At 34.6% G+C, this 10698-nt stretch overlaps 1 protein-coding gene across 16 annotated transcripts in view; it reads right to left on the reverse strand.

The window, feature by feature from the left end:
* RIMS2 (regulating synaptic membrane exocytosis 2) overlaps positions 1-9515 on the reverse strand; it is a 388249-nt gene extending 378734 nt beyond the window's left edge. For 15 of the 16 annotated variants that reach the window (XM_029959232.1, XM_029959221.1, XM_029959226.1 and 12 more), the window contains exon 1: positions 9003-9083. The gene's annotated coding sequence lies outside the window, so the exon portion shown is untranslated. Of the gene's footprint in view, positions 1-9002; positions 9090-9486 lie in introns of those variants that run through there. The other variant, XM_018077725.3, reaches the window with a different exon arrangement.
* Between the last annotated feature and the right edge of the window lie 1183 nt (positions 9516-10698).

Consider the following 10698-nt stretch of genomic DNA (forward strand, 5'->3'; position numbering starts at 1 on the left):
TGGGAGATAAAGCTTGCCAGAGAGAGTTGGACACAGAAATCTTTGAACTAGAAAAAGGGAAATCTTGAGTTCGAAAAAGATGGTCTATGAAAATCTTTTTGGTGTTATTATAAGGAATTGTCTCAGCTACCTGGAGCCCAGAATAACATAGACCAAGCACAGCCTGGCTGTACCATCTGTTTTTCTCCTTTAGGTTTCAGACTAGGATTCTGTCTATACAGGAAGGCTGCAGAACTGCTGAGCTCCCAAACTTCCCTACAGTTTCAAGTATCCTAACTGTATTTCCATAGGAGAAAGCTTTTGTGCTTGGCCTATACTCCCAATGGGAATATTGAATCAATAACAAAAATTTAGCAGAGGGCAAATAAATTACTTCAAGCATGCTATGAAAAGTGACTCAGATAATACAAATCCCATGAAAATTCAGATTCTGGTATTTGTAATGTTCACAATGAGAATCATGAACCTGGTCAGTACTGATCGGTATAATAACACCTCCATATTCTTTATTTTCTATCCAAATATCAAAAGATAAAATGTTCCCTGCCTGAAGAGTATGGCAGATGTATAAAAAAACTGATAATAGTTTCTATCAACCTGCAAACAAGTCATAAGTACCAGAAGATATTCTCTTTTTCTTTTCTTATTCTTAGTCTTTGCCAAGTCATCTTCATGAATGTCACTAAGAGATTATTTCAATAAAATAGAAAGCATATAAGAAACCTAAGAATATTTTGCATATGACAATATTTCATTGGTTAAAAAATCCAACAGTTATTAAAAAGTGACTTCTGCAAACTTGGATTTCCCTCAAATTGACATTGATAAAAAAGGTTCTACACCGTGAATGGTTAAAAATTTATACATAATGCATGAAACAAAGCTCTATACATAACAGCAGTTTGGGTGCACTGAATAGTCACTTCAAAATAAAAAAATAGATGTCTCTATAATATACATCTGTATTTGAAACAATTAATAATTACTTACATTTATTTTTTTTCATATTTTCAGCATAGTTTCATCAGAATGCCTAAGCAAAAACAGCCATTCTTTGCAAGTCTAGTCCCTGACAGATACAAAACCAAACAAACAAACAAAAACAAACAAACAAAAACCCAAAGAGGTATCTGTAATGGACTGAAAATTGCATGGGAAAGTAGAAGCATTTTGAAGGAGTGCATGGATCCTCACACCCTTCAAACTGGAGTTTGAGAGAAAGTGCTCACTTAGCACCAGAGGTGGGACAGGAACTGTTTCAAAGAGCCACATGTTATTATGAGTGTAAATGATCATTTGCAGCCTAAAATGATCACAAACACTAGGGAAAGCAAGGTTTAACTTTCATTCAACAAGTCAAAACCATGTTATGCCACTTTTTGGAATAATTTCTGACAATAAAACTTTTGGAACTAGTGATACTGCAAGTAAAATAAGGTTCACATCACTTTTGCTCACAAAATATAATACACCCTGTCATTTTAAGGAGAAAGACTTTACATCATCATGAATAACGCAGAGCTAGTAAAGTGCAGCTGCTGTGATTTGATCCTCTCTGGAAGTTTTGACCTTCCTAAGACAAGATTTGATAAACTTCATATAAATTGAACTTACTGCATGATCTTTATCATCAGTTCTTCACAGAATGAAATGCACAATTCTTCGGAAAATATGGCTACAGGTAATGCCAGAATCAATGTATAGCCTCTATATTTTGCAAGAACCCCTCTCGTCACTGTTCTGAAGGCAGGTTCCATTGGAAACTGAGGTCATCGATTCAGCTGTGTGCTTAACATGCTTTCCTCTTTTCATAAGAGTATCACTTCTGTCTTGTTTAAGTTAAGCTTAAGCCAGCATTTTCTAAATCTATTTGCTTATCTCATTCAGACAACCTGTCATCCCTCTAGGGGTACTGTCTATTTCTTTTGGAAAGCAGTTCAAACCAGGATGTTGTCAGCATATTAGTAGCGCCACAGCCTGTGACATTCACAGATTCTGAGGAACTGCAAAAATTGGAGAGAAAATACTCTCCCACAAAGCTTTTAGGAGCTGCTGTACATTACAACATATTGCTGTCTGTATTTTCTATACAGCACTGGGTTCATTTACACCTATATGTAAATACATACGGAAACATTCCATCCTTCAGTCATATCATGTTTTTACTTATTACATTGCATCAAACAAAACATCTAGAGAATTTAGTATACAAAATTGTTCAGATACAGCTCCAATTCAGCCCTACCATATAAATAAGTGGAACTATTTCTCTTTATTACTATTTTATACAATTTCTTATTTAAGTAAAATATGTTAACATAGATTATCTCAGTTTGGGGAACTTTTTTCCACTTTCTGCTTGCCCATAATGCTAACTGCTGGCCAGCTAAGTATTTTTGGTTGTATTCTTTCTATATGAAAGTCTGCTTTTTAACCCCAAATTCTCAAGAAATTCTTCATTGTATCATACTACTTTATTTTTGTTTCAAAATTTACTTTTTTCTTTCACAGAGAGACAATGTTTCTCACGTTGTCCCTGACATTTTTTTTTCAATTCCTTATTAATAAGTTTTCTTAATTTATCAAAAATGAGAAATCTATTATCTTTCAACTATCATATTCTGTGGGTTCCTCTGTCAGATTACAAGTCCATGTATGTTTTATGATTAAAACAGACCTGTTGGATTCCGATTTCTATATAAAAGTATATTTCTTATGATCATTATATTTACCTGCTCCCAAAATGTTTATCTTTGCCTTCTGATAGAACCGAGCTCCACCATATTCATAGAATCAATAAGGTTGGAAATTACCTCCAAGATCATTGAGTCCAACCTTTGATCAAACACCAGCATGTCAACTGAACCACAGCACCATGTGCCGTGTCCAGTCGTTTCTTGAACACTTCCAGGGACGGTGAGTCCATCCCTTCCCTGGGCAGCTCATTCCAATGCTTAATCACCCTTCCAGCGAAGAAATTACTACTATGTTAACATCACTAACATTGTGAACAAATCAACCAACATAAATAAGGTTTTCTTGTATTAAATATTTTGAGGAAAATGTCTGAAAAAGGTCCAGGGGCAGCCACCATACGACCACAATATCATATTGCAAATGGTAACAGTAAGAGTTCTAATAAGTCATCAGAATGAAACAACAGATGTTGTTTTGGTACCTTGGAGACAAAAACAGTTTTATTGTTAAGAGGTATTTGTGGATCTACATTTTACTTCAAAATAGTTACAATCTCCTTGCATTTTTTTTATACTGCAAATTATAATTTCATTTTTAGCACATTTACTCTCTGATTTCTTTCTATCTTACTGCCCAAGAAAATAAACACTATAGAGTGTTAGTCTTCTCATTACTCCAATTTCACAAGTCTATTGGTTGCAGAGACCTATTTTTCTTTTTCAGAAAAGTACATCTTCAAGTGGAGTGTGTTATTTTCAACAGGTTCTGTTAAAAAACATTCCAAACAGGAATTGCACAGACTGCAAATAAACTCACTGACTATATATAGTGTAAACTGTATTAAATAATTGCTGATGTGGGCTTGCTATCACATGTGGGGTAGATAATTTGAAGACATTTAAAACTACCTAGTGGTTGGCAGAGGTATTCTTTATGTAGTAAATTTAGAATACGAAAACCATGAACCACTGATTTATGTTAACTATTTGAGAAATGACAATCTATTTTAACAAGAATTCATTAGAGATTGGAGCAATCTATTTCAAAGATTGCTTTAATTCAGACACTGACTAAAGTATCCAGTAACATTTCCTTATCAGACAAGTCTAATTTCATGAAGAAAATAACATATCTAACCAAAGAAAGTCTACTTATCAAATGCTGAATTTGGGGACTAGTAAGACTGAATTTGCATCATAAATTAAAAAAAAATGTTGTATGTATTGCATTTTGGAATTTATTCTGGTCTTTTATGCAACTTTATGCACCGATGTCTTAAAGGAGATTTGGAATAATGACACTGTCTTCTCTGTAAATACAGTCTCTGTTCTTTACAGTACACACATTTAAATACTGAAAACTTTCATTATGTCTACAGTGATTTTATACCAACAGAACAGAGCATGTTAACAAAACTATGTGTGTGATCACAGAGACTACTGTGAAAACTTGGTATTACTTGAAATTCCAAATACCAAAGGAGTAAAAATGTAAAAATCAAGCATTTTTGAAAGATGATTCCTTTCATTTACAGTTGCTTACAGAATTCCATCTTTTTAAAAATCTGTCTCCTCAAGACTACAGGAAAAGGTATTTTATTGAAAATTTTACTGGTTTGCAGGTGTGGTCTACCAGTAGAAAAATTAATGTAGTTTACAAAAAATATGGACAAAAAGGTTTTACTTGGTATCATTTTACAATAATTTTTGATCTTCATTTCCTTGTAGTGACAACATAACTTCCAGAAACACATGTAAATATTTATTTATTGAAAAGACATTTTTAGCAGCAAAAATCCCAATGTTGTGCTAAGCAATGCATTTTTTGATCTCTCCTAGAATTAGTCTAGTGAAAGAACAAAAAAGGTGATGAAATATTTTGTTCTATTTATTTTGAAATAGTTTAGACACAAAAAGCATTATGCTAAATGACTTTTGATATTGACATTCTACTATTCTATTGATATAAACATTCTACTGTTTATTAATAATGTGCTTATAACTATCAACACAAGAAAAGAGGTTCAATTTCTGCTGTCAACGTCAATGATCAATCTCTTACAGTTCTTAACGAGTAACTAAACTTCCAGCCTGAAAATAAACAAAAATGTTCATGGTAAAAGGGAAAAAAACCACCATCTTTTCAATAGTTGGATATCTTTAAGCAGCAAACTTTAGAAACTTTCTTTCCTCAACCACTGTATAAATTCACAGAACTCTCATATCTAATACTGTGAGGAACACTGATCACCCTCAATTCAGAAAGATCTATTAGGGTTTTTAAAAGGAGATAAGGCAATAAGGATGACCAAAAGCACAGAGTGCCTTTCACAGAAGCTGACTCTGCAGCTTGAAGGGAAAAATGAATTAAATATAATAGACTGCACAGAATGTAATAGAAATGTGTGAATGTTATACATAGTATAGACAAAGTATATAAGGAATTACATAACACAAGACTAGCACTTCCCAATGAAAATATCAGGGAGTAGATTTAAAGCAAACAAAGGGTGACAACTCCTCGACATAGCAGATAATTAAATTGTAGAATTCATTTTCACCAAGTTCTAAAGCCAAAAATATAAATAGGTTTAAAATGGGACTGAAAATAGTGATGGTAATTAGATTCCTAGTGGCCATGAAATAAATGCAGCAATATGCATGCAGACATTGCCTCAGGAAGCCACTAAAACACCTGTATAGGAATTAGTCTGGGCATAACCCTCTTCTTATGTGTGTTCTCAGATATTCATTGCTGGGCACTGCCAATACACAATATTACACTAGCTGAATCTTTAGTGCCTCCTAGCATGGGAATCCCTTTCTTTTGATTGGAGCCTAATACCATTACATAATGTTCCAAAATTCATGCAAAAAAAAAAAATATAAACTCCAAGTCAAACCCTTAGACACAAGACCACCAAATCCTAATGAAGAACAATGAGATCCTGCCCTTTATTCAGCACTGATGAGGTCAAACCTAGGATTCTGTGTCCACTTCTGGGCTCCCCAGTTTGAGAGAGACGTGGACATACTGGAGACAGCCCAGCAAAAGGCCAAAAAGATAGTGAAGAGTCTGAAGCATCTCTCACATGAGGACAGACAGAGAGCTTGAACTGTTTAGCCTAGAGAAGAAAAAGTTCAGGGAGGGGATCATATCAGTAAATACAAATACCTGGAGCAAGGGTGCAAAGAGAATGGAATCAGGCTCTTTTCAGCAGTGTCCAGTGACAGGATCAGAGGCAATAGGCACAAACTGAAGCACAAGAGGTTCCCTCTTAACAGAAGGAAACACTTTTCACTCTAGCACTAGCACATGTATCTCTTGCCCACAGAGGTTCTAGAATCCCCATCCCTGGAGATATTCAAAATGCATCTAAACAACCGGCCCTAGGTGACCCAGCCTGAGAAGGTGGGTTGGACAGGATGACCTCCAGAGGTCTCTTCCAACCTCAACTATCCTGTGATTTTATGGTATAGAATTAATGTCCAAAAGTGTCAGACTAACCCTGCCTCTGTCCATAAGGATACTTGGTCAATGGTTTTTCAAAAATACTTTCTCCAGAGCAAAACTGAAATTTTAACATGATACCTTATGTTTTCAGACACTACTGATTCCTTTTCTGCCTCCTCCCACCACATTTTGTCCTCCCCAGAATCACTGTAGACAAGTATTTTCATGAGCAAAAGTGGACAGTCAGACACATCTTGAAATCCATTACAGACTCAGATACTGACAGTGATTTCAAGTGGAAAATGCCCCGATATGTATGGATAGTGATAAAAATTTCTTCAGACATTAGTATTTCTGTTCAATTTTCTCCCTGCAAGTTTACAATAATCACAAAAATAAATTCTGATCATTAATAAATTAATGAAATTACCACAAATAAGCAGTGCTGGAAGACACTTTCAAAAGTGTCTTTCAAAAGTGTCTTTCTAAGATACGTTCAAAAGTCACTTAGTCCATTCTCTTGTCCTAGCATAGGACCAGATACACTTTTGTCTCTTCTAGCAGATTTGCCAAACGTGCTCCTTAAGATTTTCACGGCTTCCATACAAGTCCCAGACAAACTTTTTAAGCAAGCATTTTAAGTTTTCTTTCCATGAAAGGTTTTCCCTATCAAGCTCAATTCTCCCTAAGACAACTTCAGCCTACTCCTTTCTTCTGCACCACCAGAGGCATGGAGAAGAGATTATTTCCTTTCATGTTTCAGCAACATTCTGCATAATTAAAGATTTGTCCATCCTTCATCCCCTGGGATTTCCTCTTCAGGAGGCTCAATCACCTCATGTGTTTGATTCTTTCTTAATACATATGTTTATAGACATTTAATTACTCATTCTTATTACTCTCCACTGAATTTCATCTTCTCCACATAACTTTTGAAGAATGTTGTCCAAAGAAGGGCATGTCATTCCAGGTGAGATCTTAGCAAAGCTTAGCAGTGTGGCAGCTTCTGCATGGTGCTTCCTGGCTACTGTCTGCACATTCCTGTATGACATTAATCTCTTTAACAATACTGGCTACAGCTCAACTTACATACTATAATGGCTCTCTGATTCTCTGCCAAAGAATATCTCCCTACACCATTTTCCTTAATCCTGTGTCAACCACACAAACCACCCCTACATAACTACACCACTTTGCATTTATGCTTTTGAATGTCATCATCACATCATAACCATAGCTTTGGTTTTTAAGGATCATTTTTAATATAGTCCTGCCATTAGATGTTACTCTTCTCCCAGTCTTATGCCATCTGCAAGTGCATTGAGTACACAAATTAGTTAATTTGTTAATTACATAATAAAAACACTGAAAAAAGCCAGTTCCCAAAGAGATTACTGTTCAAAAAAAATTCTTCCATAATAACAGTAACCATTTATAAATAGTTTTTGTCATCTGTAACTTAACTGTTTACACTGCCTTTATAGTATTTTTGGTTTCTTGAAAGCCATATGCTTCATATGTACAAGTAGAACAAACTTTGCTGAGTTAAGGAAACTGGGAATACAAAGGAGGTACTGAGGTGTTGTGAACAAAATGTTATATTGCCAGTATCTAACAATAACCAATAAAGAAAATATTCACTATCCATATTGTATACAATTTTATAAGAACTTAAATGAGAATATCAGAAACAGAGCTCAGAATAATACACTGTTTTACAGAATATCAATTTTGAGTTCTATTTTCCCATTTTAATTTTTGACAATTTCTTACTGTGTATTCAAAAAGCATATCTGTCACGGTTTGGGAGCCCCGAAAATCCAATTTCCAATTAACCACTTTCCAACTCCAGGGGAAAACCCTTTTTAACCCACGACAATATCATAGCTTTCATGACCCACAAGTATGAAGGCCCACTTAAATATACATATTAAAAAAACAAACTAAAACTGATTCTGCTTGGAAAATAATTAACAAGTTTTATGCAAGTTTTAAACCAATTGTGCACAAGTTCAAAAGCAAACATTTCTTTTATCATGTGAACTTACAAGGTATTCACCTTTAGAAGAAAGGAAAAACAGCAACTTAACTTTTTAAAGCTTAAATAATATCAGAAGTAACATTTTAAGAATTTGAAAATTTAGAATAATAAATATTTTTGGGGTTGTCTTTATGAAAGGAATATTTTCAGCTCAGTGCTTTAAGTTCTACTCTAAGACCGAATATCCTAGCTTTGCCAGTTTCTGTTAAATCTTAAAATTTTCAAATAGCAAAAAAAGTAATGACTTAACAGTACAAGGTCTGTGGATGAAATACTGGCCTCTTAACTGACCCAAGATTTCACCTTATATCTGCTAAAGTTCTGAAACTTTACAGATATTTTAAAAGCATGAAAAAAATGAAAGGACATTTTCCTGGTCCTTGGAAATTTCTTCATCCATATTATGTATATTGATATAGCATTCTATGCATAAACAATATCACAAATACCATGCATGTGCATAGACATGCTATACATAATACTACGTCTTATCATTCCAGCTCTTCATGCACAGAAAACACATCACTTCACTGGGAGTTTCATATATGGAACATTTGCAGAAAAAAAGACAAACGAAGCAGCAGTAACTCCTTCAGTTGTACTCTAATGTAATCTCTTATGTTACTGATAAGGAGAGTAAAACCTGATTTTCCGTTTTCCCTTTGCAAATGAGGGTTGGAAAGCAAATGGTGTTCCCCTTATAAAATGCCCTCAGCTGAGTGTTCTAAATGGCAATTACTTCAAACATACTCTCCAGTATGTTCTAATGCTACACAGACATTACTTAGTCTACAGAGAGCAGCTTACTTACGTCTGGGGCTCCTTTTCATTTTGCTGTTTTTGCTGTGGTTGGAGAACGTTATTTACCAGCTCAGTGATCCCACTAAAGGGAAACCACCTGTTTAAACAAGCAAATAATGTGACTGAATAACCAACAAAACCACACTAGTTTAAATGTTTTCTTATTCAACACTATTAGAAATAGACAGGCGGAAAAGCTAGAGCCAATGGGAATGTTAGCTGCAGAACTAAGTCAGCCACTAAGGATGTAAGGGAAGTAAAGTTTTACAATTCACCAGTTCACAAGCAGGCAGCAAGAACCTACATCCAGCTAACATGTGGATGGAGTAAGAAGCTGCAGGCAGCTCTCTTACAAGCCAGTCAGGAAGCAGATGACAAACTACCTGCAGCCTATCAGGTATCAGTGAAAGCTAATACCATCAAAGGTGCAGAGAGCAGAACATGGCAAAGGTAGAAAAGTCAAGCCTATTGCATCTTTCAGATATTTTACTTACTGTGTCGACTGTGGTTTTTGCTCTTCTTTGACCCTAAAAAGATAAGTTTGCACAACTGAGTGCAACGTGTTGTAAAACAACGACCCTAAAGTTCTAAAATCTGTATTAAATGGGCTAGGGAAAGTTCCCACTTTGAGTTAAAAGGATTTTCTTTAATATTTGTTTATGTTTACATTAAATTGTACTCTGGACTTGTTTCCATTTAAGATTAAAAATTGGGAATGCCAAGTATAGGAAACTTATAGTTGCAAAATTAAATTGGTAATGTTCTATAACTGACTTTCAATTCTTTGCACATAATATCATGTTAAAACATTTCCAGGAATACATTCAGCTATAAATGCAAAGGAAAATGTTTTGATTATGTAAACTACAATCTATATTTTTAATTTTTATTTACAACTGAACTGCCTATCATAGTTCAAGGTGAATTTGTAACATGTAACATGCCATTTAAAACAAAACATCCTAAACTAATAGATTAAAGGAAAATCTGCACTACATTTAATAAACTACAGTGATATCAAGACCTGCAGACAATGTAACTCTAAAAACTAAGGAAGGAAAGCTAGGGAATTTTACTCTTGAGTGAACTTTACTAGGACTTGCTTAGAGAAATAAGTAGATAATACATACAGTAGGCCTGTTTAGTACTGATTAATATTTGTCCACTGAATTTAGGAAAACATTCCATCTGAAATACAGGCTTTAACTTGAGTGATCAAGGTGATGTTCTAAACCAAACCCAAGAATAGAGACATATACTCACAGAAATATTTATATCCTCAAATTGCAGGTATTGGTCTTAAATATTAAGTTAGGATCTACTTTCCCTGTGTGTTAAAAAACCCCCAAACTGCTCCTAAATAGATATTCTGAATGTCTCTAAAGAGAATACTCTCACCTAATTTAACAGGAAGTGCAGGCTTGTAATTTAGGTGGATTCTTATGGTTGCACAGAAAATTAAAGCTCATCAAAATAGCTCCACATCTCCTTCACTATATGATACCACAGGGAATATCTCTATAAACAGGATTCAGTGACTAAACAAGAACTAAATAAATGGATGATAAGAAATACTAAAATCTTTCCAAAACTTTTCCTATACAAAAGGAAAACTGAACATTCAACACACAGTAAAATGTCTTCAAGCATGGTTTTGCCTCTTCAGCATGTTAGAAATTTTATACAAAGAAATGTTCCAGTACCAA

The sequence above is a fragment of the Manacus vitellinus genome, unplaced genomic scaffold (assembly GCF_001715985.3).
Source record: "Manacus vitellinus isolate BGI_N305 unplaced genomic scaffold, ASM171598v3 scaffold_1_pilon, whole genome shotgun sequence".
Classification (NCBI taxonomy): domain Eukaryota; kingdom Metazoa; phylum Chordata; class Aves; order Passeriformes; family Pipridae; genus Manacus; species Manacus vitellinus.